Below are 24,349 nucleotides of genomic sequence, written 5' to 3' on the forward strand. Positions count from 1 at the left end.
GGTATACCACACTAACACTCAGGTATACCACACTAACACTCAGGTATACCACACTAACACTCAGGTATACCACACTAACACTCAGGTATACCACACTAACACTCAGGTATACCACACTAACACTCAGGTATACCACACTAACACTCGGGTATACCATACTAACCCTCAGGTATACCACACTAACCCTCAGGTATACCACACTAACACTCAGGTATACCACACTAACACTCAGGTATACCGCACTAACCCTCAGGTATACCACACTAACCCTCAGGTATACCACACTAACACTCAGGTATACCAAACTAACACTCAGGTATACCACACTAACACTCAGGTATACCACACTAACACTCAGGTATACCACACTAACAATCAGGTATACCGCACTAACACTCAGGTATACCGCAATAACACTCAGGTATACCACACTAACACTCAGGTATACCGCACTAACACTCAGGTATACCGCACTAACACTCAGGTATACCGCACTAACACTCAGGTATACCACACTAACACTCGGGTATGCCGCACTAACACTCAGGTATACCACACTAACACTCAGGTATACCGCACTAACACTCAGGTATACCACACTAACACTCGGGTATACCGCACTAACACTCAGGTATACCGCACTAACACTCGGGTATACCGCACTAACACTCGGGTATACCGCACTAACACTCAGGTATACCGCACTAACACTCAGGTATACCACACTAACACTCGGGTATACCACACTAACACTCAGGTATACCACACTAACACTCAGGTATACCGCACTAACACTCAGGTATACCGCACTAACACTCAGGTATACCACACTAACACAGGTATACCACACTAACACTCGGGTATACCACACTAACACTCAGGTATACCACACTAACACTCAGGTATACCGCACTAACACTCGAGTATACCACACTAACACTCAGGGATACCACACTAACACTCCGGTATACCACACTAACACTCAGGTATACCGCACTAACACTCAGGTATACCACACTAACACTCGGGTATACCACACTAACACTCGGGTATACCACACTAACACTCAGGTATACCACACTAACACTCGGGTATACCACACTAACACTCAGGTATACCGCACTAACACTCGGGTATACTACACTAACACTCAGGTATACCACACTAACACTCGGGTATACCACACTAACACTCGGGTATACCACACTAACACTTAGGTATACCACACTAACACTCGGGTATACCACACTAACACTCGGGTATACCACACTAACACTCAGGTATACCGCACTAACACTCGGGTATACTACACTAACACTCAGGTATACCACACTAACACTCGGGTATACCACACTAACACTCAGGTATACCACACTAACACTCAGGTATACCGCACTAACACTCAGGTATACCACACTAACACTCGGGTATACCACACTAACACTCGGGTATACCACACTAACACTCGGGTATACCACACTAACACTCCGGTATACCACACTAACACTCAGGTATACCGCACTAACACTCAGGTATACCACACTAACACTCAGGTATACCACACTAACACTCAGGTATACCACACTAACACTCAGGTATACCGCACTAACACTCAGGTATACCGCACTAACACTCAGGTATACCACACTAACACTCAGGTATACCGCACTAACACTCAGGTATACCACACTAACACTCAGGTATACCACACTAACACTCGGGTATACCACACTAACACTCAGGTATACCACACTAACACTCAGGTATACCACACTAACACTCGGGTATACCACACTAACACTCAGGTATACCACACTAACACTCAGGTATACCGCACTAACACTCAGGTATACCACACTAACACAGGTATACCACACTAACACAGGTATACCACACTAACACTCAGGTATACCGCACTAACACTCAGGTATACCACACTAACACTCAGGTATACCACACTAACACTCGGGTATACCACACTAACACTCAGGTATACCACACTAACACTCGGGTATACCACACTAACCCTCATGTATACCACACTAACCCTCAGGTATACCACACTAACACTCAGGTATACCACACTAACACTCAGGTATACCACACTAACACTCAGGTATACCACACTAACACTCGGGTATACCACACTAACACTCAGGTATACCACACTAACCCTCAGGTATACCACACTAGCAGTATATTCCTGGCCGGCCAGAGATGGGATACACTTGGTATACCTCCCACTTACCTGCCTTGTTAACACTTGTTAATGTCTTAATGAGCTGTAAGATGTCAGTAATTAAGGCTCATAATTATTTCCATATTAAGACACTTTACATTCTCACGCAGCCTCAGACATGCGGGAGGAAGACATGCGGGAGGAAGACATGCGGGAGGAAGACATGCGGGAGGAAGACATGCGGGAGGAAGACATGCGGGAGGAAGACATGCGGGAGGAAGACATGCGGGGGTAAGACATGCGGGAGGAAGACATGCGGGAGGAAGACATGCGGGAGGAAGACATGCGGGGGTAAGACATGCGGGGGTAAGACATGCGGGAGGAAGACATGCGGGAGGAAGACATGCGGGAGGGAAGACATGCGGGAGGAAGACATGCGGGAGGAAGACATGCGGGAGGAAGACATGCGGGAGGAAGACATGCGGGAGGAAGACATGCGGGAGGAAGACATGCGGGGGTAAGACATGCGGGAGGAAGACATGCGGGAGGAAGACATGCGGGAGGAAGACATGCGGGGGTAAGACATGCGGGAGGAAGACATGCGGGAGGAAGACATGCGGGAGGAAGACATGCGGGGGTAAGACATGCGGGAGGAAGACATGCGGGAGGAAGACATGCGGGAGGAAGACATGCGGGAGGGAAGACATGCGGGAGGAAGACATGCGGGAGGAAGACATGCGGGAGGAAGACATGCGGGAGGAAGACATGCGGGGGTAAGACATGCGGGAGGAAGACATGCGGGAGGAAGACATGCGGGAGGAAGACATGCGGGAGGAAGACATGCGGGGGTAAGACATGCGGGAGGAAGACATGCGGGAGGAAGACATGCGGGAGGAAGACATGCGGGTGTAAGACATGCGGGAGGAAGACATGCGGGAGGAAGACATGCGGGAGGGAGACATGCGGGAGGGAAGACATGCGGGAGGAAGACATGCGGGAGGAAGACATGCGGGAGGGAAGACATGCGGGAGGAAGACATGCGGGAGGAAGACATGCGGGAGGGAAGACATGCGGGAGGAAGACATGCGGGAGGAAGACATGCGGGAGAGAAGACATGCGGGAGGGGACATGCGGGGGTAAGACATGCGGGAGGAAGACATGCGGGAGGAAGACATGCGGGAGGGAAGACATGCGGGAGGGAAGACATGCGGGAGGGAAGACATGCGGGATGGAAGACATGCGGGAAAGACATGCGGGAGGGAAGACATGCGGGAAAGAAGACATGCGGGAGGGAAGACATGCGGGAAAGAAGACATGCGGGAGGGAAGACATGCGGGAGGGAAGACATGCGGGAGGAAGACATGCGGGAGGAAATCATGCAGAAGGGAAGACATGCGGGAGGGAAGACATGCAGGAGGAAGACATGCGGCCGGAAGACATGCGGGAGGAAGACATGCGGGGGGAAGACATACGGGAGGAAGACATGCGGGAGGAAGACATGCGGGAGGGAATACTTGCGGGAGGAAGACATGCGGCCGGAAGACATGCGGGAGCAAGACCTGCGGGAGGAAGACATGCGGGAGGAAGACATGCGGGGGTAAGACATGCGGGAGGGAAGACATGCGGGAGGAAGACATGCGGGAGGGAAGACATGCGGGAGGAAGACATGCGGCAGGAAGACATGCGGGAGCAAGACATGCGGGAGCAAGACATGCGGGAGGAAGACATGCGGGAGGAAGACATGCGGGAGGGAAGACATGCGGGAGGAAGACATGCGGGAGGAAGACATGCGGGAGGGAAGACATGCAGGAGGAAGACATGCGGGAGGAAGACATGCGGGAGGGAAGACATGCGGGAGGAAGACATGCGGGAGGAAGACATGCGGGAGAGAAGACATGCGGGAGGGAAAACATGCGGGAGGAAGACATGCGGGAGGAAGACATGCGGGAGGGAAGACATGCAGGAGGAAGACATGCGGGAGGAAGACATGCGGGAGGGAAAACATGCGGGAGGAAGACATGCGGGAGAGAAGACATGCGGGAGGGAAGACATGCGGGAGAGAAGACATGCGGGAGGGAAGACATGCGGGAGGAAGACATGCGGGAGGGAAGACATGCGGGAGGAAGACATGCGGGAGGGAAAACATGCGGGAGGAAGACATGCGGGAGGAAGACATGCGGGAGAGAAGACATGCGGGAGGGAAAACATGCGGGAGGAAGACATGCGGGAGGAAGACATGCGGGAGGGAAGACATGCGGGAGGAAGACATGCGGGAGGAAGACATGCGGGAGGGAAAACATGCGGGAGGAAGACATGCGGGAGAGAAGACATGCGGGAGGGAAGACATGCGGGAGGGAAGACATGCGGGAGGAAGACATGCGGGAGGGAAGACATGCGGGAGGAAGACATGCGGGAGGGAAGACATGCGGGAGGAAGACATGCGGGAGGGAAGACATGCGGGAGGGAAGACATGCGGGAGGAAGACATGCGGGAGGGAAGACATGCGGGAGGAAGACATGCGGGAGGAAGACATGCGGGAGGGAAGACATGCGGGAGGAAGACATGCGGGAGGGAAGATATGCGGGAGGAAGACATGCGGGAGGGAAGACATGCGGGAGGAAGACATGCGGGAGGGAAGACATGCGGGAGGGAAGACATGCAGGAGGAAGACATGCGGGAGGGAAGACATGCGGGAGGAAGACATGCGGGAGGAAGACATGCGGGAGGGAAGACATGCGGGAGGAAGATATGCGGGAGGGAAGACATGCGGGAGGGAAGACATTCGGGAGGAAGACATGCGGGAGGGAAGACATGCGGGAGGGAGGAAAGACATGCGGGAGGGATGTAAGACATGCGGGAGGAAGAGAAGACATGTGGGAGGATAGAAGACATGCGGGAGGGAGGGAAGACATGCAGGAGGGATGGAAGACATGCGGGAGGAAGGGAAGACATGCGGGAGGGAAGACATGCGGGAGGAAGGGAAGACATGCATGAGGGATGGAAGACATGCGGGAGGAAGGGAAGACATGTGGGAGGATAGAAGACATGTGGGAGGATAGAAGACATGCGGGAGGGAGGAAAGACATGCGGGAGGGATGTAAGACATGCGGGAGGAAGAGAAGACATGTGGGAGGATAGAAGACATGCGGGAGGGAGGGAAGACATGCAGGAGGGATGGAAGACATGCGGGAGGAAGGGAAGACATGCAGGAGGGATGGAAGACATGCGGGAGGAAGGGAAGACATGCGGAAGGAAAGGAAGACATGTGGGAGGATAGAAGACATGCGGGAGGGAGGGAAGACATGCGGGAGGGATGGAAGACATGGGGGAGAGAGGGAAGACATGCGGGAGGAAGGGAAGACATGTGGGAGGATAGAAGACATGCAGGAGGGAGGGAAGACATGCGGGAGGGATGGAAGACATGTGGGAGGATAGAAGACATGCGGGAGGGAGGGAAGACATGCGTGAGGATAGAAGACATGCGGGAGGAAGAGAAGACATGCGGGAGGATAGAAGACATGCGGGAGGGATGGAAGACATGCGGGAGGATAGAAGACATGCGGGAGGGAGGGAAGATATTCGTGAGGATACAAGACATGCGGGAGGGAGGGAAGACATGCGTGAGGATAGAAGACATGCGGGAGGGAGGGAAGATATGCGTGAGGATACAAGACATGTGGGAGGGAGGGAAGACATGCGTGAGGATAGAAGACATGCGGGAGGAAGAGAAGACATGTGGGAGGATAGAAGACATGCGGGAGGGATGGAAGACATGCGGGAGGGATGGAAGACATGCGTGAGGATAGAAGACATGCGGGAGGGAGGGAAAACATGTGGGAGGATAAAAGACATGCGGGAGGGAGGGAAAACATGTGGGAGGATAGAAGACATGCGGGAGGGAGGGGAAAACATGTGGGAGGATAGAAGACATGCGGGAGGGATGGAAGACATTCGGGAGGGAGGGAGGGAAGATATGCGTGAGGATAGAAGACATGCGGGAGGGAGGGAAGACATGCGGGAGGGAGGGAAGACATGCGGGAGGGAGGGAGGGAAGATATGCGGGAGGGAGGGAAGACATGCGAGAGTGAGGGAAGACATGCGGGATGGAGGGAGGGAAGACATGCGGGAGGGAGGGAAGACATGCGGGAGTGAGGGAAGAAATGCGGGAGGAAGGGACATGCGGGAGGGAGGGAAAACATGTGGGAGGATAAAAGACATGCGGGAGGAAGGGAAGATATGCGGGAGGATAGAAGACATGCGGAAGGGAGGGAAGACATGCGGGAGGATAGAAGACATGCGGGAGGGAGGGAAGACATGTGGGAGGGTAGAAGACATGCGGGAGGGAGGAAAGACATGCGGGAGGGAAGACATGCGGGAGGAAGGGATGGAAGAAATGCGGGAGGGAGGGAAGACATGCGGGAGGGAGGGAAGACATGCGGGAGGGAGGGAGGGAAGATATGCGGGAGGGAGGGAAGACATGCGGGAGGGAGGGAGGGAAGATATACGGGAGGGAGGGAAGACATGCGGGAGGGAGGGAGGGAAGATTTGCGGGAGAGAGGGAAGACTTGCGGGAGGGAGGGAAGACATGCGGGAGGGAGGGAGGGAAGATATGCGGGAGGGAGTGAAGACATGCGTGAGGGAGGGAAGACATGCGGGATGGAGGGAGGGAAGATATGTGGGAGGGAGGGAAGACATGCGGGAGGGAGGGAAGAAATGCGGGAGGAAGGGAAGACATGCGGGAGGGAGGGAAGATATGCGGGAGGGAGGGAAGACATGCGGGAGGGAGGGAAGACATGCGGGAGGGAGGGAAGACATGCGGGAGGGAGGGAAGACATGCGGGAGGGAGGTTGAACCTGTCACAGAAGGTTGAACCTGTCACAGAAGGTGGACCTGTCACAGAAGGTTGAACCTGTCACAGAAGGTGGACCTGTCACAAGGTTGAACCTGTCACAGGTGGACCTGTCACAGAAGGTGGACCTGTCACAGAAGGTTGAACCTGCCACAGAAGGTAGACCTGTCACAGAAGGTTGAACCTGCCACAGAAGGTTGAACCTGTCACAGAAGGTTGAACCTGCCACAGAGGGTGGACCTGTCACAGAAGGTGGACCTGTCACAGAAGGTGGACCTGTCACAGAAGGTTGAACCTGCTGCAGAAGGTGAACCTGTCACAGAAGGTTGAACCTGTCACAGAAGGTGAACCTCTCACAAAATTGAACCTGTCACAGAAGGTTGAACCTGCCACAGAAGGTGGACCTGTCACAGAAGGTTGAACCTGCCACAGAAGGTTGAACCTGCCACAGAAGGTGGACCTGCCACAGAAGGTGGACCTGTCACAGAAGATTGAACTTACCACAGAAGATAGACCAGTCACAGAAGGTTGAACCTACCACAGAAGGTGGACCTGTCACAGAAGGTTGAACCTGCCACAGAAGGTTGAACCTGTCACAGAAGGTTGAACCTGCCACAGAAGGTTGAACCTGTCACAGAAGGTTGAACCTGCCACAGAAGGTGGACCTGTTACAGAAGGTTGAACCTGCCACAGAAGGTGGACCTGTCACAGAAGGTTGAACCTGCCACAGAAGGTGGACCTGTCACAGAAGGTTGAACCTGCCACGGAAGGTGGACCTGTCACAGAAGGTTGAGCCTGCCACAGAAGGTGGACCTGTCACAGAAGGTTGAACCTGCCACAGAAGGTAGACCTGTTACAGAAGGTTGAACCTGCCACAGAAGGTGGATCTGTCACAGAAGGTTGAGCCTGCCACAGAAGGCGGACCTGCCACAGAAAGTTGAACCTGTCACATAAGGTGGACCTGTCACAGAAGGTTGAACCTGTCACAGAAGGTTGAACCTGTCACAGAAGGTGGACCTGTCACAGAAGGTTGAACCTGTCATAGAAGGTGGACCTGTCACAGAAGGTTGAACCTGTCACAGAAGGTGGACCTGTCACAGAAGGTTAAACCTGTCACAGAAGGTGGACCTGTCACAGAAGGTTAAACCTGCCACAGAAGGTTGAACCTGCCACAGAAGGTTGAACCTGTCACAGAAGGTGGACCTGTCACAAGGTTGAACCTGTCACAGAAGGTGGACCTGTCACAGAAGGTTGAACCTGCCACAGAAGGTGGACCTGTCACAGAAGGTGGACCTCTCACAGAAGGTTGAACCTGCCACAGAAGGTGGACCTTTCACAGAAGGTGGCCCTGTCACAGAAGGTTGAACCTGTCAAAAGGTTGAACCTGTCACAGAAGGTGGACCTGTCACAGAAGGTGGACCTGTCACAGAAGGTTGAATCTGTCACAGAAGGTGGACCTGTCACAGGAGGTTGAACCTGTCACAAAAGGTGGATCTATCACAGAAGGTTGAACCTGTCACAGAAGGTGGACCTGTCACAAGGTTGAACCTGTCACAGAAGGTGGACCTGTCACAGAAGGTTGAACCTGCCACAGAAGGTGGACCTGTCACAGAAGGTTGAACCTGCCACAGAAGGTGGACCTGTCACAGAAGGTTGAACCTGCCACAGAAGGTTGAACCTGTCACAGAAGGTTGAACCTGCCACAGAGGGTGGACCTGTCACAGAAGGTGGACCTGTCACAGAAGGTGGACCTGTCACAGAAGGTTGAACCTGCCACAGAAGGTGGACCTGTCACAGAAGGTTGAACCTGCCACAGAAGGTTGAACCTGTCACAGAAGGTTGAACCTGCCACAGAGGGTGGACCTGTCACAGAAGGTGGACCTGTCACAAAAGGTGGACCTTTCACAGAAGGTTGAACCTGCCACAGAAGGTGGACCTGTCACAGAAGGTTGAACTTGCCACAGAAGGTTGAACCTGTCTCAGAAGGTTGAACCTGCCACAGAGGGAGGACCTGTCACAGAAGGTGGACCTGTCACAGAAGGTGCATCTGTCACAGAAGGTTGAACCTGCCACAGAAGGTGGACCTGTCATAGAAGGTTGAACCTGAGACAGAAGGTGGAACCTGCCACAGAAGGTGGACCTGTCAGAACCTTGAACCTGCCACAGAAGGTGGACCTGTCATAGAAGGTTGAACCTACCACAGAAGGTAGACCTGTCACAGAAGGTTGAACCTACCACAGAAGGTGGACCTGTCACAGAAGGTTGAACCTGCCACAGAAGGTTGAACCTGTCACAGAAGGTTGAACCTGCCACAGAAGGTGGACCTGTCACAGAAGGTTGAACCTGCTACAGGTGGACCTGTCACAGAAGGTTGAACCTGCCACAGAAGGTGGACCTGTCACAGAAGATTGAGCCTGCCACAGAAGGTGGACCTGTCACAGAAGGTTGAACCTGCCACAGAAGGTGGACCTGTCACAGAAGGTTGAACCTGCCACAGAAGGTTGAGCCTGCAACAGAAGGTGGACCTGTCACAGAAGGTTGAAACCTGCCACAGAAGGTGGACCTGTCACAGAAGGTTGAAACCTGCCACAGAAGGTGGACCTGTCACAGAAGGTTGAACCTGCCACAGAAGGTTGAACCTGCCACAGAAGGTTGAACCTGCCAAAGAAGGTGGACCTGTCACAGAAGGTGGACCTGTCACAGAAGGTTGAACCTGTCACAAAAGGTGGACCTGTCACAGAAGGTTGAACCTGCTAAAGAGGGTGGACCTGTCACAGAAGGTGGACCTGTCACAGAAGGTGGACCTGTCACAGAAGGTTGAACCTGCCCCAGAAGGTGGACCTGTCACAGAAGGTTGAACCTGTCACAGAAGGTGGACCTCTCACAAGGTTGAACCTGTCACAGAAGGTGGACCTGCCACAGAAGGTGGACCTGTCACAGAAGGTGGACCTGTCACAGAAGGTAGACCTGTCACAGAAGGTTGAACCTACCACAGAAGGTGGACCTGTCACAGGTTGAACCTGCCACAGAAGGTTGAACCTGTCACAGAAGGTTGAACCTGCCACAGAAGGTGGACCTGTCACAGAAGGTTGAACCTGCCACAGGTGGACCTGTCACAGAAGGTTGAACCTGCCACAGAAGGTGGACCTGTCACAGAAGGTTGAGCCTGCCACAGAAGGTGGACCTGTCACAGAAGGTTGAACCTGCCACAGAAGGTTGAACCTGCCAAAGAAGGTGGACCTGTCACAGAAGGTGGACCTGTCACAGAATGTTGAACCTGTCACAAAAGGTGGACCTGTCACAGAAGGTTGAACCTGCCAAAGAGGGTGGACCTGTCACAGAAGGTGGACCTGTCACAGAAGGTGGACCTGTCACAGAAGGTTGAACCTGCCGCAGAAGGTGGACCTGTCACAGAAGGTTGAACCTGTCACAGAAGGTGGACCTCTCACAAGGTTGAACCTGTCACAGAAGGTGGACCTGCCACAGAAGGTGGACCTGTCACAGAAGGTTGAACCTACCACAGAAGGTAGACCTGTCACAGAAGGTTGAACCTACCACAGAAGGTGGACCTGTCACAGGTTGAACCTGCCACAGAAGGTTGAACCTGGCACAGAAGGTTGAACCTGCCACAGAAGGTGGACCTGTCACAGAAGGTTGAACCTGCCACAGGTGGACCTGTCACAGAAGGTTGAACCTGCCACAGAAGGTGGACCTGTCACAGAAGGTTGAGCCTGCCACAGAAGGTGGACCTGTCACAGAAGGTTGAACCTGCCACAGAAGGTGGACCTGTCACAGAAGGTTGAACCTGCCACAGAAGGTGGACCTGTCACAGAAGGTTGAGCCTGCAACAGAAGGTGGACCTGTCACAGAAGGTTGAAACCTGCCACAGAAGGTGGACCTGTCACAGAAGGTTGAAACCTGCCACAGAAGGTGGACCTGTCACAGAAGGTTGAACCTGCCACAGAAGGTTGAACCTGCCAAAGAAGGTGGACCTGTCACAGAAGGTTGAACCTGCCACTGAAGGTGGACCTGTCACAGAAGGTGGACCTGTCACAGAAGGTTGAACCTGTCACAAAAGGTGGACCTGTCACAGAAGGTTGAACCTGCCAAAGAGGATGGACCTGTCACAGAAGGTGGACCTGTCACAGAAGGTGGACCTGTCACAGAAGGTTGAACCTGCCGCAGAAGGTGGACCTGTCACAGAAGGTTGAACCTGCCAAAGAGGATGGACCTGTCACAGAAGGTGGACCTGTCACAGAAGGTGGACCTGTCACAGAAGGTTGAACCTGCCGCAGAAGGTGGACCTGTCACAGAAGGTTGAACCTGTCACAGAAGGTGGACCTCTCACAAGGTTGAACATGCCACAGAAGGTGGACCTGTCACAGAAGGTTGAACCTGCCACAGAAGGTTCAACCTGCCACAGAAGGTGACCTGTCGCAGAAGGTTGAACCTGCCACAGAAGGCGGACCTGTCACAGAAGGTTGAACCTACCACAGAAGGTAGACCTGTCACAGAAGGTTGAACCTACCACAGAAGGTGGACCTGTCACAGAAGGTTGAACCTGCCACAGAAGGTTGAACCTGCCACAGAAGGTGGACCTGTCACAGAAGGTTGAACCTGTCACAGAAGGTTGAACCTGCCACAGAAGGTGGACCTGTCACAGAAGGTTGAACCTGCCAAAGAAGATGGACCTGTCACAAAAGGTTGAACCTACCACAGAAGGTGGGCCTGTCACAGAAGGTTGACCAGCCACAGAAGGTTGAACCTGCCACAGAAGGTGGACCTGTTACAGAAGGTTGACGTGCCACAGAAGGTTGAGCCTGCCGCAGAAGGTGGACCTGCCACAGAAAGTGGGCCTGCCGTAGAAGATTGACCTGCCACAGAAGGTTGAACATGCCGCAGAAGATGGACCTGCCACAGAAGGTGGACGTGCCACAGAAGGTTGACCTGCCACAGAAGGTGGACCTGTCACAGCAGGTTGACCCTGCCACAGAAGGTTGAGCTGCCACAGAAGGTTGAACCTGCCGCTGAAGGTGGACCTGCCACAGAAGCTGGACGTGCCACAGAAGGTTGACCTGCCACAGAAGGTGGACCTGTCACAGAAGGTTGAACCTGCCACAGAAGGTGGACCTGTCACAGAAGGTTGAACCTGCCACAGAAGATGGACCTGCCACAGAAGGTGGACCTGTCACAGAAGGTTGAACCTGCCACAGAAGGTGGGCCTGTCACAGAAGGTTGACGTGCCACAGAAGGTTGAGCCTGCCGCAGAAGGTGGACCTGCCACAGAAGGTGGACCTGCCACAGAAAGTGGACCTGCCATAGAAGATTGACCTGCCACAGAAGGTTGAACCTGCTGCAGAAGGTGGACCTGCCACAGAAGGTGGACGTGCCACAGAAGGTTGACCTGCCACAGAAGTTGGACCTGTCACAGAAGTTTGAACCTGCCACAGAAGGTTGACCTGCCACAGAAGGTTGAACCTGCCGCTGAAGGTGGACCTGCCACAGAAGCTTGACGTGCCACAGAAGGTTGACCTGCCACAGAAGGTGGACCTGTCACAGAAGGTTGAACCTGCCACAGAAGGTTGACCTGCCACAGAAGGTTTACCTGCCACGGAAGGTGGACCAGCTACAGAAGATTGACCTGCCGCAGAAGGTGCACCAGCTACAGAAGGTTGACCTGCCACAGGAGGTGGACCTGCCACTGAAAGTGGAGCTGCCACAGAAGGCGGATCTGCCACAGGAGGTTGACCAGCCACAAAAGGTTGATCTGCCACAGAAGGTTGACCTGCCACAGAAGGTGGACCTGCCACAGAAGGTTGAACCTGCCACAGAAAGTTGAACCTGCCACAGAAGGTTGACCATCCTCAGAAGGTTGACCTGCCACGACGGTTGACCTGCCACGGAAGGTTGGCCTGCCACAGAAGGTGGACCTGCCACAGAAAGTTGAACCTGCCACAGAAAGTTGAACCTACCACTGAAGGTTGACCAGCCACGAAGGTGGACGTGCCACAGAAGTTGGACCTGCCACAGAAGGTGGACCTGCTTCAGTAGGTGGACCTACCACAGAAGGTGGACCTACCACAGAAGGTGGACCCGCCACAGAAGGTGGACCTGCCACAGAAGTTTCAACCTGCCACAGAAGGTTGACCTGCCACAGAAGGTTGAACCTACCACAGAAGGTGGACCTGTCACAGAAGGTTGAACCTGCCACAGAAGGTTGAACCTGTCACAGAAGGTTGAACCTGCCACAGAAGGTGGACCTGTCACAGAAGGTTGAACCTGCCACAGGTGGACCTGTCACAGAAGGTTGAACCTGCCACAGAAGGTGGACCTGTCACAGAAGGTTGAGCCTGCCACAGAAGGTGGACCTGTCACAGAAGGTTGAACCTGCCACAGAAGGTGGACCTGTCACAGAAGGTTGAACCTGCCACAGAAGGTGGACCTGTCACAGAAGGTTGAGCCTGCAACAGAAGGTGGACCTGTCACAGAAGGTTGAAACCTGCCACAGAAGGTGGACCTGTCACAGAAGGTTGAAACCTGCCACAGAAGGTGGACCTGTCACAGAAGGTTGAACCTGCCACAGAAGGTTGAACCTGCCAAAGAAGGTGGACCTGTCACAGAAGGTTGAACCTGCCACAGAAGGTGGACCTGTCACAGAAGGTTGAGCCTTCAACAGAAGGTGGACCTGTCACAGAAGGTTGAAACCTGCCACAGAAGGTGGACCTGTCACAGAAGGTTGAAACCTGCCACAGAAGGTGGAGCTGTCACAGAAGGTTGAACCTGCCACAGAAGGTTGAACCTGCCAAAGAAGGTGGACCTGTCACAGAAGGTTGAACCTGCCACTGAAGGTGGACCTGTCACAGAAGGTGGACCTGTCACAGAAGGTTGAACCTGTCACAAAAGGTGGACCTGTCACAGAAGGTTGAACCTGCCAAAGAGGGTGGACCTGTCACAGAAGGTGGACCTGTCACAGAAGGTGGACCTGTCACAGAGGGTTGAACCTGCCGCAGAAGGTGGACCTGTCACAGAAGGTTGAACCTGTCACAGAAGGTGTACCTCTCACAAGGTTGAACCTGTCACAGAAGGTGGACCTGCCACAGAAGGTGGACCTGTCACAGAAGGTTGAACTTACCACAGAAGGTAGACCTGTCACAGAAGGTTGAACCTACCACAGAAGGTGGACCTGTCACAGGTTGAACCTGCCACAGAAGGTTGAACCTGTCACAGAAGGTTGAACCTGCCACAGAAGGTGGACCTGTCACAGAAGGTTGAACCTGCCACAGGTGGACCTGTCACAGAAGGTTGAACCTGCCACAGAAGGTGGACCTATCACAGAAGGTTGAGCCTGCCACAGAAGGTGGACCTGTCACAGAAGGTTGAACCTGCCACAGAAGGTGGACCTGTCACAGAAGGTTGAACCTGCCACAGAAGGTGGACCTGTCACAGGAGGTTGAGCCTGCAACAGAAGGTGGACCTGTCACAGAAGGTTGAAACCTGCCACAGAAGGTGGACCTGTCACAGAAGGTTGAAACCTGCCACAGAAGGTGGACCTGTCACAGAAGGTTGAACCTGCCACAGAAGGTTGAACCTGCCAAAGAAGGTGGACCTGTCACAGAAGGTTGAACCTGCCACTGAAGGTGGACCTGTCACAGAAGGTGGACCTGTCACAGAAGGTTGAACCTGTCACAAAAGGTGGACCTGTCACAGAAGGTTGAACCTGCCAAAGAGGGTGGACCTGTCACAGAAGGTGGACCTGTCACAGAAGGTGGACCTGTCACAGTAGGTTGAACCTGCCGCAGAAGGTGGACCTGTCACAGAAGGTTGAACCTGTCACAGAAGGTGGACCTCTCACAAGGTTGAACCTGCCACAGAAGGTGGACCTGTCACAGAAGGTTGAACCTGCCACAGAAGGTTCAACCTGCCACAGAAGGTGGACCTGTCGCAGAAGGTTGAACCTGCCACAGAAGGTGGACCTGTCACAGAAGGTTGAACCTAACACAGAAGGTAGACCTGTCACAGAAGGTTGAACCTACCACAGAAGGTGGACCTGTCACAGAAGGTTGAACCTGCCACAGAAGGTTGAACCTGCCACAGAAGGTGGACCTGTCACAGAAGGTTGAACCTGTCACAGAAGGTTGAACCTGCCACAGAAGGTGGACCTGTCACAGAAGGTTGAACCTGCCACAGAAGATGGACCTGTCACAAAAGGTTGAACCTACCACAGAAGGTGGGCCTGTCACAGAAGGTTGACCAGCCACAGAAGGTTGAACCTGCCACAGAAGGTGGACCTGTTACAGAAGGTTGACATGCCACAGAAGGTTGAGCCTGCCGCAGAAGGTGGACCTGCCACAGAAAGTGGGCCTGCCGTAGAAGATGGACCTGCCACAGAAGGTGGACGTGCCACAGAAGGTTGACCTGCCACAGAAGGTGGACCTGTCACAGCAGGTTGACCCTGCCACAGAAGGTTGAGCTGCCACAGAAGGTTGAACCTGCCGCTGAAGGTGGACCTGCCACAGAAGCTGGACGTGCCACAGAAGGTTGACCTGCCACAGAAGGTTGAACCTGCCACAGAAGGTTGAACCTGCCACAGAAGGTGGACCTGTCACAGAAGGTTGAACGTGCCACAGAAGGTGGACCTGTCACAGAAGGTGGACCTGTCACAGAAGGTTGAACCTGCCACAGAAGGTGGGTTTGTCACAGAAGGTTAACCTGCCACAGAAGGTTGAACCTGCCACAGAAGGTGGACCTGTTACTGAAGGTTGACGTGCCACAGAAGGTTGAGCCTGCCGTAGAAGGTGGACCCGCCACAGAAGGTGGACCTGCCACAGAAAGTGGACCTGCCATAGAAGATTGACCTGCCACAGAAGGTTGAACCTGCTGCAGAAGGTGGACCTGCCACAGAAGGTGGGCGTGCCACAGAAGGTTGACCTGCCACAGAAGGTGGACCTGTCACAGAAAGTTGAACCTGCCACAGAAGGTTAACCTGCCACAAAAGGTTGAACCTGCCGCTGAAGGTGGACCTGCCACAGAAGCTGGACGTGCCACAGAATGTTGACCTGTCTCAGAAGGTTGAACCTGCCACAGAAGGTTGACCTGCCACAGAAGGTTGACCTGTCACGGAAGGTGGACCAGCTACAGAAGGTTGACCTGCCACAGAAGGTGGACCAGCTACAGAAGGTTGACCTGCCACAGGAGGTGGACCTGCCACTGAAAGTGGAGCTGCCACAGAAGGCGGATCTGCCACAGGAGGTTGACCAGCTCAAAAGGTTGATCTGCCACAGAAGGTTGACCTGCCACAGAAGGTGGACCTGCTACAGAAGGTTGAACCTGCCACAGAAAGTTGAACCTGCCAAAGAAAGTTGAACCTGCCACAGAAGGTTGACCAGCCACAGAAGGTTGACCTGGCACGACGGTTGACCTGCCACGGAAGGTTTTACCTGCCACAGAAGGTGGACCTGCCACAGAAAGTTGAACCTGCCACAGAAAGTTGAACCTACCACAGAAGGTTGACCAGCCACGAAGGTTGACCTGCCACGGAAGGTGGACGTGCCACAGAAGGTGGACCTGCTTCAGTAGGTGAACCTACCACAGAAGGTGGACCCGCCACAGAAAGTGGACCTTCCACAGAAAGTGGACCTGCCACAGAAGGTGGACCTGCTTCAAAAGGTGGACCTAACACAGAAGGTGGACCCGCCATAGAAAGTGGACCTGCCACAGAAGGTTGAACCGGCCACAGAAGGTGGACCTGTCACAGAAGGTTGAACCTGCCACAGGTGGACCTGTCACAGAAGGTTGAACCTGTCACAGAAGGTGGATCTGTCACAGAAGGTTGAACCTGTCACAGAAGGTTGAACCTTCCACAGAAGGTTGAACCTGCCACAGAAAGTGTACCTGCCACAGAAGGTGGACCTGCCACAGAAGGTTGAACCTGGCACAGAAGGTGGACCTGCCGCAGAAGGTAGACCTGCCACAGAAGGTTGAACCTGGCACAGTAGGTGGACCTGAAACAGAAGGTAGACCTGCCACAGGTTGAACCTGCCACAGTAGGTGGACCTGCCGCAGAAGGTAGACCTGCCACAAAAGGTTGAACCTGCCACAGTAGGTGGACCTGCCGCAGAAGGTAGACCTGCCACAGAAGGTTAAACCTGCCACAGTAGGTTGACCTGCTGCAGAAGGTAGACCTGCCACAAAAGGTTGAACGTGCCACAGTAGGTGGACCTGCCGCAGAAGGTAGACCTGCCACAAAATGTTGAACCTGCCACAGTAGGTGGACCTGCCGCAGAAGGTAGACCTGCCACAAAAGGTTGAACGTGCCACAGTAGGTGGACCTGCCGCAGAAGGTAGACCTGCCACAAAAGGTTGAACCTGCCACAGTAGGTGGACCTGCTGCAGAAGGTAGACCTGCCACAAAAGGTTGAACCTGCCACAGTAGGTGGACCTGCCGCAGAAGGTAGACCTGCCACAAAAGGTTGAACCTGCTACAGTAGGTGGACCTGCCGCAGAAGGTAGACCTGCCACAAAAGGTTGAACCTGCCACAGTAGGCGGATCTGCCGCAGAAGGTAGACCTGCCACAAAAGGTTGAATCTGCCACAGTAGGTGGACCTGCCGCAGAAGGTAGACCTGCCACAAAAGGTTGAACCTGCCACAGATAGGTTGCCGCAGAAGGTAGACCTGCCACAGAAAGTTGAACCTGCCACAGTAGGTGGACCTGCCGCAGAAGGTTGACCTGCCACGGTTGACCTGCCACAGTAGGTGGACCTGCCGCAGAAGGTAGACCTGCCAAAAAGGTTGAACCTGCCACAGTAGGTGGACCTGCCGCAGAAGGTAGACCTGCCACAAAAGGTTGAACCTGCCACAGTAGGTGGACCTGCCGCAGAAGGTAGACCTGCCACAAAAGGTTGAACCTGCCACAGTAGGTGGACCTGCCGCAGAAGGTAGACCTGCCACAAAAGGTTGAACCTGCCACAGTAGGTGGACCTGCTGCAGAAGGTAGACCTGCCACAAAAGGTTGAACCTGCCACAGTAGGTGGACCTGCCGCAGAAGGTAGACCTGCCACAAAAGGTTGAACCTGCCACAGTAGGTGGACCTGCCGCAGAAGGTAGACCTGCCACAAAAGGTTGAACCTGCCACAGTAGGTGGACCTGCCGCAGAAGGTAGACCTGCCACAAAAGGTTGAACCTGCCACAGTAGGTGGACCTGCCGCAGAAGGTAGACCTGCCACAAAAGGTTGAACCTGCCACAGTAGGTGGACCTGCTGCAGAAGGTAGACCTGCCACAAAAGGTTGAACCTGCCACAGTAGGTGGACCTGCCGCAGAAGGTAGACCTGCCACAAAAGGTTGAACCTGCCACAGTAGGTGGACCTGCCGCAGAAGGTAGACCTGCCACAAAAGGTTGAACCTGCCACAGTAGGTGGACCTGCCGCAGAAGGTAGACCTGCCACAAAAGGTTGAACCTGCCACAGTAGGTGGACCTGCCGCAGAAGGTAGACCTGCCACAAAAGGTTGAACCTGCCACAGTAGGTGGACCTGCCGCAGAAGGTAGACCTGCCACAAAAGGTTGAACCTGCCACAGTAGGTGGACCTGCCGCAGAAGGTAGACCTGCCACAAAAGGTTGAACCTGCCACAGTAGGTGGACCTGCCGCAGAAGGTAGATCTGCCACAAAAGGTTGAACCTGCCACAGTAGGTGGACCTGCCGCAGAAGGTAGACCTGCCACAAAAGGTTGAACCTGCCACAGTAGGTGGACCTGCCGCAGAAGGTAGACCTGCCACAAAAGGTTGAACCTGCCACAGTAGGTGGACCTGCCGCAGAAGGTAGACCTGCCACAAAAGGCTGAACCTTCCACAGTAGGTGGACCTGCCGCAGAAGGTAGACCTGCCACAAAAGGCTGAACCTGCCACAGTAGGTGGACCTGCCGCAGAAGGTTGCTTTAAATTAAAAGATATACACCCAATTTTAAGTTATGCATTAAAGTGCTAATGCCCAATGGGCGAGTCTTTGTTATATCTCAGGCGAGTCTTTGTTATATCTCAGGCGAGTCTTTGTTATATCCCTGGCGAGTCTTTGTTATATCCCTGGCGAGTCTTTGTTATATCCCTGGCGAGTCTTTGTTATATCTCAGGCGAGTCTTTGTTATATCTCAGGCGAGTCTTTGTTATATCCCTGGCGAGTCTTTGTTATATCCCTGGCGAGTCTTTGTTATATCCCTGGCGAGTCTTTGTTATATCCCTGGCGAGTCTTTGTTATATCCCAGGCGAGTCTTTGTTATATCCCTGGCGAGTCTTTGTTATATCCCTGGCGAGTCTTTGTTATATCCCTGGCGAGTCTTTGTTATATCCCTGGCGAGTCTTTGTTATATCCCTGGCGAGTCTTTGTTATATCCCTGGCGAGTCTTTGTTATATCTTTGTTATATCAGGCGAGTCTTTGTTATATCCCTGGCGAGTCTTTGTTATATCCCTGGCGAGTCTTTGTTATATCCCAGGCGAGTCTTTGTTATATCCCTGGCGAGTCTTTGTTATATCCCTGGCGAGTCTTTGTTATATCCCAGGCGAGTCTTTGTTATATCCCAGGCGAGTCTTTGTTATATCCCAGGCGAGTCTTTGTTATATCCCAGGCGAGTCTTTGTTATATCCCTGGCGAGTCTTTGTTATATCCCAGGCGAGTCTTTGTTATATCCCAGGCGAGTCTTTGTTATATCCCTGGCGAGTCTTTGTTATATCCCTGGCGAGTCTTTGTTATATCCCAGGCGAGTCTTTGTTATATCCCAGGCGAGTCTTTGTTATATCCCTGGCGAGTCTTTGTTATATCCCTGGCGAGTCTTTGTTATATCCCTGGCGAGTCTTTGTTATATCCCTGGCGAGTCTTTGTTATATCCCTGGCGAGTCTTTGTTATATCCCTGGCGAGTCTTTGTTATATCCCTGGCGAGTCTTTGTTATATCCCTGGCGAGTCTTTGTTATATCCCAGGCGAGTCTTTGTTATATCCCTGGCGAGTCTTTGTTATATCCCAGGCGAGTCTTTGTTATATCCCTGGCGAGTCTTTGTTATATCCCTGGCGAGTCTTTGTTATATCCCAGGCGAGTCTTTGTTATATCCCAGGCGAGTCTTTGTTATATCCCAGGCGAGTCTTTGTTATATCCCTGGCGAGTCTTTGTTATATCCCAGGCGAGTCTTTGTTATATCCCAGGCGAGTCTTTGTTATATCCCTGGCGAGTCTTTGTTATATCCCAGGCGAGTCTTTGTTATATCCCAGGCGAGTCTTTGTTATATCCCAGGCGAGTCTTTGTTATATCCCTGGCGAGTCTTTGTTATATCCCTGGCGAGTCTTTGTTATATCCCAGGCGAGTCTTTGTTATATCCCAGGCGAGTCTTTGTTATATCCCTGGCGAGTCTTTGTTATATCCCTGGCGAGTCTTTGTTATATCCCTGGCGAGTCTTTGTTATATCCCAGGCGAGTCTTTGTTATATCCCTGGCGAGTCTTTGTTATATCCCAGGCGAGTCTTTGTTATATCCCTGGCGAGTCTTTGTTATATCCCTGGCGAGTCTTTGTTATATCCCTGGCGAGTCTTTGTTATATCCCAGGCGAGTCTTTGTTATATCCCTGGCGAGTCTTTGTTATATCCCTGGCGAGTCTTTGTTATATCCCTGGCGAGTCTTTGTTATATCCCTGGCGAGTCTTTGTTATATCCCTGGCGAGTCTTTGTTATATCCCTGGCGAGTCTTTGTTATATCCCTGGCGAGTCTTTGTTATATCCCTGGCGAGTCTTTGTTATATCCCTGGCGAGTCTTTGTTATATCCCTGGCGAGTCTTTGTTATATCCCTGGCGAGTCTTTGTTATATCCCAGGCGAGTCTTTGTTATATCCCTGGCGAGTCTTTGTTATATCCCTGGCGAGTCTTTGTTATATCCCTGGCGAGTCTTTGTTATATCCCTGGCGAGTCTTTGTTATATCCCTTTGTTATATGGCGAGTCTGTGTTATATCCCTGGCGAGTCTTTGTTATATCCCTGGCGAGTCTTTGTTATATCCCTGGCGAGTCTTTGTTATATCCCTGGCGAGGCGAGTCTTTGTTATATCCCTCAGGCGAGTCTTTGTTATATCCCTGGCGAGTCTTTGTTATATCCCAGGCGAGTCTTTGTTATATCCCTGGCGAGTCTTTGTTATATCCCTGGCGAGTCTTTGTTATATCCCAGGCGAGTCTTTGTTATATCCCTGGCGAGTCTTTGTTATATCCCTGGCGAGTCTTTGTTATATCCCAGGCGAGTCTTTGTTATATCCCTGGCGAGTCTTTGTTATATCCCTGGCGAGTCTTTGTTATATCCCTGGCGAGTCTTTGTTATATCCCTTTGTTATATCCCTGGCGAGTCTTTGTTATATCCCTGGCGAGTCTTTGTTATATCCCTGGCGAGTCTTTGTTATATCCCAGGCGAGTCTTTGTTATATCCCTGGCGAGTCTTTGTTATATCCCTGGCGAGTCTTTGTTATATCCCTGGCGAGTCTTTGTTATATCCCAGGCGAGTCTTTGTTATATCCCTGGCGAGTCTTTGTTATATCCCAGGCGAGTCTTTGTTATATCCCTGGCGAGTCTTTGTTATATCCCTGGCGAGTCTTTGTTATATCCCTGGCAAGTCTTTGTTATATCCCTGGCGAGTCTTTGTTATATCTCAGGCGAGTCTTTGTTATATCCCTGGCGAGTCTTTGTTATATCCCAGGCGAGTCTTTGTTATATCTCAGGCGAGTCTTTGTTATATCCCTGGCGAGTCTTTGTTATATCCCTGGCGAGTCTTTGTTATATCCCTGGCGAGTCTTTGTTATATCCCTGGCGAGTCTTTGTTATATCGAGTCTTTGTTATATCAGGCGAGTCTTTGTTATATCCCTGGCGAGTCTTTGTTATATCCCAGGCGAGTCTTTGTTATATCCCTGGCGAGTCTTTGTTATATCCCTGGCGAGTCTTTGTTATATCCCTGGCGAGTCTTTGTTATATCCCTGGCGAGTCTTTGTTATATCCCTGGCGAGTCTTTGTTATATCCCAGGCGAGTCTTTGTTATATCCCTGGTGAGTCTTTGTTATATCCCAGGCGAGTCTTTGTTATATCCCTGGCGAGTCTTTGTTATATCCCAGGCGAGTCTTTGTTATATCCCTGGCGAGTCTTTGTTATATCAATGGCGAGTCTTTGTTATATCCCTGGCGAGTCTTTGTTATATCCCAGGCGAGTCTTTGTTATATCCCAGGCGAGTCTTTGTTATATCCCTGGCGAGTCTTTGTTATATCCCTGGCGAGTCCTCAGGCGAGTCTTTGTTATATCCCTGGCGAGTCTTTGTTATATCCCAGGCGAGTCTTTGTTATATCCCTGGCGAGTCTTTGTTATATCCCTGGCGAGTCTTTGTTATATCCCTGGCGAGTCTTTGTTATATCCCTGGCGAGTCTTTGTTATATCCCTGGCGAGTCTTTGTTATATCCCAGGCGAGTCTTTGTTATATCCCTGGCGAGTCTTTGTTATATCCCAGGCGAGTCTTTGTTATATCCCTGGCGAGTCTTTGTTATATCCCAGGCGAGTCTTTGTTATATCCCTGGCGAGTCTTTGTTATATCCCTGGCGAGTCTTTGTTATATCCCTGGCGAGTCTTTGTTATATCCTTGGCGAGTCTTTGTTATATCCCAGGCCTTTGTTATATCCCAGGCGAGTCTTTGTTATATCCCTGGCGAGTCTTTGTTATATCCCTGGCGAGTCTTTGTTATATCCCTGGCGAGTCTTTGTTATATCCCTGGCGAGTCTTTGTTATATCCCAGGCGAGTCTTTGTTATATCCCTGGTGAGTCTTTGTTATATCCCAGGCGAGTCTTTGTTATATCCCTGGCGAGTCTTTGTTATATCCCAGGCGAGTCTTTGTTATATCCCTGGCGAGTCTTTGTTATATCCCTGGCGAGTCTTTGTTATATCCCTGGCGAGTCTTTGTTATATCCCAGGCGAGTCTTTGTTATATCCCTGGCGAGTCTTTGTTATATCCCTGGCGAGTCTTTGTTATATGGCGAGTCTTTGTTATACCCCAGGCGAGTCTTTGTTATATCCCTGGCGAGTCTTTGTTATATCCCAGGCGAGTCTTTGTTATATCCCTGGCGAGTCTTTGTTATATCCCAGGCGAGTCTTTGTTATATCCCTGGCGAGTCTTTGTTATATCCCTGGCGAGTCTTTGTTATATCCCTGGCGAGTCTTTGTTATATCCCTGGCGAGTCTTTGTTATATCCCTGGCGAGTCTTTGTTATATCTTTGTTATATCCCTGGCGAGTCTTTGTTATATCCCTGGCGAGTCTTTGTTATATCCCTGGCGAGTCTTTGTTATATCCCAGGCGAGTCTTTGTTATATCCCTGGCGAGTCTTTGTTATATCCCTGGCGAGTCTTTGTTATATCCCTGGCGAGTCTTTGTTATATCCCTGGCGAGTCTTTGTTATATCCCTGGCGAGTCTTTGTTATATCCCTGGCGAGTCTTTGTTATATCCCTGGCGAGTCTTTGTTATATCCCAGGCGAGTCTTTGTTATATCCCTGGCGAGTCTTTGTTATATCCCAGGCGAGTCTTTGTTATATCCCTGGCGAGTCTTTGTTATATCCCTGGCGAGTCTTTGTTATATCCCTGGCGAGTCTTTGTTATATCCCAGGCGAGTCTTTGTTATATCCCTGGCGAGTCTTTGTTATATCCCAGGCGAGTCTTTGTTATATCCCTGGCGAGTCTTTGTTATATCCCTGGCGAGTCTTTGTTATATCCCTGGCGAGTCTTTGTTATATCCCTGGCGAGTCTTTGTTATATCCCTGGCGAGTCTTTGTTATATCCCAGGCGAGTCTTTGTTATATCCCTGGCGAGTCTTTGTTATATCCCTGGCGAGTCTTTGTTATATCCCTGGCGAGTCTTTGTTATATCCCAGGCGAGTCTTTGTTATATCCCTGGCGAGTCTTTGTTATATCCCAGGCGAGTCTATGTTATATCCCTGGCGAGTCTTTGTTATATCCCTGGCGAGTCTTTGTTATATCCCAGGCGAGTCTTTGTTATATCCCTGGCGAGTCTTTGTTATATCCCAGGCGAGTCTTTGTTATATCCCTGGCGAGTCTTTGTTATATCCCTGGCGAGTCTTTGTTATATCCCTGGCGAGTCTTTGTTATATCCCTGGCGAGTCTTTGTTATATCCCTGGCGAGTCTTTGTTATATCCCTGGCGAGTCTTTGTTATATCCCTTTGTTATATCCCTGGCGAGTCTTTGTTATATCCCTGGCGAGTCTTTGTTATATCCCTGGCGAGTCTTTGTTATATTCCAGGCGAGTCTTTGTTA

The sequence above is a fragment of the Cherax quadricarinatus genome, chromosome 1 (genome assembly GCF_038502225.1).
Source record: "Cherax quadricarinatus isolate ZL_2023a chromosome 1, ASM3850222v1, whole genome shotgun sequence".
In the NCBI taxonomy this organism is placed as follows: Eukaryota; Metazoa; Arthropoda; class Malacostraca; order Decapoda; family Parastacidae; genus Cherax; species Cherax quadricarinatus.